The following is a 5,695-nucleotide window of genomic DNA, read 5'->3' on the forward strand; positions in this document are numbered from 1 at the left end:
GCCCTGTCTCCTTTTTGCATTTCAAGCTCGCCAAGTTTCTAGTCCTCATGGTTCTAAAGAAATGGCTGATTTTGATAGGAACATAGAAAGCTGTCTTATATCGAGCCAGGCCAGTGGTCCGTCTTGCCCAGTATAGACCAGTAGCGGTTCTCCAGGGTTTGAGTCAGGGGTCTGTCTCAGAGCTACTTGGAGACGCTAGGGATTCTATCCCTGATTTATGCCCCTTCTGTGAACATGTATCATCATCTCTACCAGGGATGCAGAACCAATTTCAGCTTTGGGGAAGCTCTTGGCTGTATTCCAGTGGTGGGCGGAACTGAAGGCAAAGGGGGCAGGAACAAAGGCAAAAGGGGCATGATCAAAATGCAAAAAAACCCCACCAAACCCCCAGCATATTTTAGATTAGAGCTCTTTCTGCCAGTCATACGAGAGACATTTCAACCTTTTCAAAATGGGAAAACTGCACAAAATCCAGAAGACCATCAAATGATTGGTGGTTGGGGGGGAAAGGGGTGTGGCCACTTGGGGAACCCCAGAGGCCTGGATCAGGGCCCCAGGGGGGCAGCCTGAGGTTCTGCACCCCTGCTGTACTCAGTTTCCTGGGAGTAAGCCTCATCAAACTCAATGGGGCCTACTTTTTGAGTAGACAGGTAGGAAAGCATTCCAAATCGATCTGTTTGGGACTGAGGTTGCATATTAGATATCGGAGAAATCCACAACGGAATCAAATGATTTCCAATTTCTATGAATGTAACCCATGCATTCCTCAGCAGACCAGCTTTTCCTGGATTCCATGGACTTGCGGATTGTTTTTTGTTTTGTTTTTTACTTTCCAGAATTTCACCCACATTTAATCTTAGAAAAATAAAATAAAAAATCACTGGCTGAAAATGCACTTTTCATCATAAGCTAAAGCATGAAATGTATTGGAGGGATTTGTGCAAGTGCAAATTTGAGAAATTGGAAAACATCTGATTCTGTTAAGAGTGGGTGACAGAACGAAAGACACTTGACAAACTGAAATGTAGATGGAATGGATTGTACAACATCTGTACTTCCGTATTCGAGATGAACCAAAGTTAAGATTGGAAAAATGAGAAACAGAGAGAGAACAAAACTGACAATTTCATCCATCTCTAATCTTAAGAGCCTTGCTGGGTCAGACCAAAGGTACATCTAGCTCAGCATCCTGTTTCCAGCAGTGACAACCAGATGCTCCCCCCCCCCTCCGCACCATCCCTGGGAAACCTATAAGTATGGCCTGAAAGCAACAGTGCTGTCATTGCGTGCCCCTCCCACCCTCAGAACCTAGCGTTCTGAGTTATCTTTTCAAAAGTACATCCACTGGAAGATTACCAGTTTCCCCTATGAATTTCTTTTGGCTGGGCAGAAGTGACATTTCAGTTTACCAACCCCCATCCCTTCACTTCTGAATCCAAAGCCCAAACCGTGACCATGTTGGGCCCTGCAAGGTGTTTTGCAAAATCCAGATTGTTCCAAACCCCGCAAACAATTTCCTGGTGTTTCCATTCCATGCTGGGAAAGTGTTTAAAAAAACACACTTTGCCCTGCACCTTTTATATGACGTTTTATCAGTCAGATATTCAGTGTATTATCTAAAACAGCCTTCCCAACCCAGTGCTGGGAATGGTAGTCCACCACACCTGGAGGCCACCAGGTTGGAGACAGCTGTTCTTAGGATAAAGCAACCATTGTGTCCTAGAAGACATGCGACCTAAGCCTTTACAGGAGTACTTAGAAGAAAGTCCTGACGTGTTTAATGTTTCTTCCTCTTAAATAAATATGTATCAGGTTGCACCCTTAGCAGTATATAGTGCTTTTCCCTGTGGAATCCCATTTTTAGGATGTGATCTAAAACACCAGCTTCTCCCAACCAGGTGTGCTCCAAGTGTTGTGGACTTCAAGCCTCATCAGCCCCAGCCAGCCTAGTCAGGAGTGCTAAGTGCTGCAGTCCAAAACATCTAACGGGCACCAGGTTTGGGAGCACTGATTTGTGACAATTCTGCAAAGTAGGCCCTGTTCTTTTATCCCTTGGAGTGTGCAGGGCCAAAGCTAAAAATGGGGGGGTCTCCTTTTCTCTTTCTGCCACCCCCTTTTCTCTCTGCTGGAAGGTGGAATGGATAGCTCTTGTGGGTGTTTCAACAGATCACTTGTGGAGGAGCTTTTGAAATTAGCCCAAGGGCCAGAGCTTGCCCAACTTTCCATCCATCGCTGAGAAATCTGGTTCTTTTTTTGACTTTGGAACCAAATTCTGCATTAGATGATATTATCTCGACATTTCTACAAGAACCAAATGGTGGGAGATTTGAAAACTCAGCTCTTGGGCTCCATTTTTTTTTAAGGTCTCCTTTCTTGCTTGCAATCTGCTCCCACCTCTTTCACTGTCGCCTGTTTGTGTTCCTGCTGCCACTTTCTCTTTGATGATTTTTCAGATGCACCTGGGGTGGCTACCATTTGCAACAGCCTTGTAAATAAGCCCACAAGAATCACTAGTTTGCAAAAACATTTATGAGGGTCTGAGGAAAGATTGTTTTATTGTGTGCTCTTTGGTTTTAATTTTTGTGAACAGCCCAGAGAGCTTCGGCTATTGGGCAGTATAGAAATGAAATGGAATAAAATAAATAAATAAATAAATAAATAAATAGCTGCTGTTGATGGAGTCCGACCATTTAGCTCAACACTGTCCGGCTCTCCAGATGTTTTGGCCTACCTAGCCACGATAGCCAATGGTGACGGGTGACAGGGGGGGAGCTGTAGTTGTGCAGCACCTGGAAAGCCAGAAATGGCCCATCCCAGAAGCAGATGGACCGACGATCCACTCATGTCATCCATGAAGGCAGCTTTGCATCTGCATCTGCAGCAGCTGTGCTACATCCTCCACTGTGTCTTGGGGATAGGAGAAGAGACCCACACAGATCTATGGTTTGGGGTGGCAGAGGCAGAGTCTTTCTCCCAAGCTCTCCAGACAGGGTGGACAATCTGGTGTCCTGTGGACATTTTGCACAGCATGGCCAATGGAATGGGATCCTGGGAGATGTGGTCCAAAACATCAGAAGGGTACCATGTTGCCTTCTCGGGCAGGAGAATCTGGCTTCTCTGAGGCTGAAAAAGGAGGATTTTTCTATGCTCATTGGTAAAACTCCAGAATATCTTTAGATGGCCACTTAGATCTTTAGATGCCCCATCTTTAGATCCCTATCTAAAAATCTTTAAATGCCCATCAAGTGGGCAGAAGGTAGATTTCCAGAAAATCTTTAGATGCCCCCTAAAGATCCCCTTCTAAAGATGCCCACGTTTATATCTTCAGATGCCCATATTTAGATCTTTAGATGCCCGTTGGATGGGCAGAAGGTAGATCTCCAGAAGACATTTAGATATTTAGGTGCCCATCGTGTAGGCAGGAAGTAGATCTCCAGATGTTTTGGACTTCAATTCCCAGCATTCCTGACCATTGATCATGCTGGCATGGCCTCCTGGGAGTTGAAATCCAAAATATGTGGAGGCCTCTCTTCTGCCTACCTTTGGTCTACACTGGTTGGGAGCTGAGGGTCACCAGGCACAGCTGATGGAGACATCCATCTTTCATTGTCTCACCTTCCAATGGAAAAGAGCCCCACAAGGATTGGGATGAGGCGCAGGTGCTCCTGGGGGAGGAAAGTAGCCGACGCCACCATGTTGAGGCTGAAGAGGACAAACTGGTCCACGGAGCCAGCGACAAACAACTGGTGGAGCTGGATGGACTGAGAGTGAGCGTCCAGAGGGCCTAAGGTGCTGGAGCACAGGGCAGAGACAGCCTTCGACGTGATGCCTGAAGGATGGGAAGAGAGCATCAATTCCTGCAGACGGCCTAGTTTGGGGACTCCCATTTGCATTTGGCTGGAAGGTGTCTGGACCTGGGCAGACACCTGGTTGATCTACGATTACTCTATCCCTGTAACTTATCCTTTGTATAATGTGTTATTTGGGCCAGATTTTAGAAAGGCATTTAGAGAAGTCTGGCCATGAATATGTAAACCATCTTTCTGCAACTTGGTGTGCTCCAGATGTGTTGGACTGCAACTCCCATAATTCTCAGTCACAATGGCTGCCACCCCATCATGCACTTACACTCTCTCTCTGCCACCCATCGCCCTCCCCATTTCTCTGTGGCATGCCATCGTGCTCTCTCCTCCCCCTCTCTGGGCCACCCCATCTCCCTCCCCCCTTCTGCCACCCTTCTCTCTGTGACCTTATCTCCCCTTCTCTCTACCACCCTCTCTCTTTGCCACCCCAGCTATCTCTTTCTTTTACACTCTCTGTGCCACCCCATCTCCCTCCCTCTCCTGCCACCCCTTTTCTCTGCCACCCCATCTACCTCTCTCTCTGCCACCTCATCTCTCTCTCTGCCACTCATCTCTCTGTGCCACACATCTCCCTCCCTCTCTGCCACCCCATCTTCCTCTCTCTCTGCCACCCCTTTTTCTCTCTCACCCTCTCCCCCCTCTGTGCCACCCCATCTCTCTCTCTCTCTGCGCCACCACATCTTCCTCCCTCTCTCTCCCTGCCACCCCATCTCCCTGCCACCTCTTCTTCCTCTCGCTCTCTTGGCCACCCCCTCTCCCCCTCTCTCTCGGCCACCCCCTCTCTTTCTGTCTACCTCCCCATCTCCCTCCCTCTGTCTTTGCCACCCACCTCATCTCTCTCCCTTCCTCTCTGTCTCTGCCACCCACCCGATCTCCTCCCACTCCCTGCCACACACTTCATCCATCTCTCTCTCGCTGTCACTCCCTCTCCCTCTCTGCCACCCCATCTCTGCAGGCCACATGAAGTTAGGCCTTGGTCCGAAGGTTCTCCACCTGTGCTCAGCTTCCACTGTACACATGCAATGATAAAACACTGAGCGTATGTGCGTGTGAGGGAAAACAATCTTGATGTGATCATTCATACAGTTGTATCAAGATTCTTTTGGCATGGTGCTTTACCCTTGTGTGAGAGCACGTGGGCACATCAGTAAAACACACCACACACACACACAAAAAGATTTGGTCATATCATTGCTTTTTGGCAGTGTTTCAGTGCTGTGTGTGCACCGGCACCCACATGCTTGAGGCGGGGGAAGGCATCAAAGGAATCACAGTTTGCGTCCAGCAAAGCACACTCCACTTCCAGGATTAGTGCAAAAAATCTTGGTGCAAGACACCCTGCGTGGGCCTCCTCCTTCAATGAGTCTCCCTTCTCAGCACCACTGCCACCAGCCACTCTTTTCCCGCATCCTCTTTCTCATCGCTTGCTTGCTTGCTAGAGATCCAGGGAGGAAGGAGGCCCTGGCACCTCCTGCTCCCGCTTCTCACCACCCCTATTGTCTGAGCCAGAGCGTGGGGTGGACAAGCAGGTCGCAAAGGTGTAGAGGAGGAGCAAGTCCAGGAGGGTCTTGTCAGTGGGCCCCTGTTGGGGTGTGGGACCATGGCAAGTGCCCAGCCAGGCCGACACTTCACACTGGCCCTGAGTCCAAGTTGTTGCTAACAACAGCCAGAGCTAAAGGTCACCCCCCACACTAAATTAGGGTCTTCTATTGGAGAAAGCTTGTTGGGTAACCAGGTGGGGAACTTCGTGCGTGAGAAAAGGCCATGAGCTCAGTTCTGGTAATGAGAACAAGTTCAAGGGCTCAGCATATGCTCAGAGGCACCTTCGTCCT

The sequence above is a fragment of the Heloderma suspectum genome, chromosome Z, assembly GCF_057233095.1.
Source record: "Heloderma suspectum isolate Gila_16-S chromosome Z, 16-S_ref, whole genome shotgun sequence".
NCBI lineage: Eukaryota > Metazoa > Chordata > Lepidosauria > Squamata > Helodermatidae > Heloderma > Heloderma suspectum.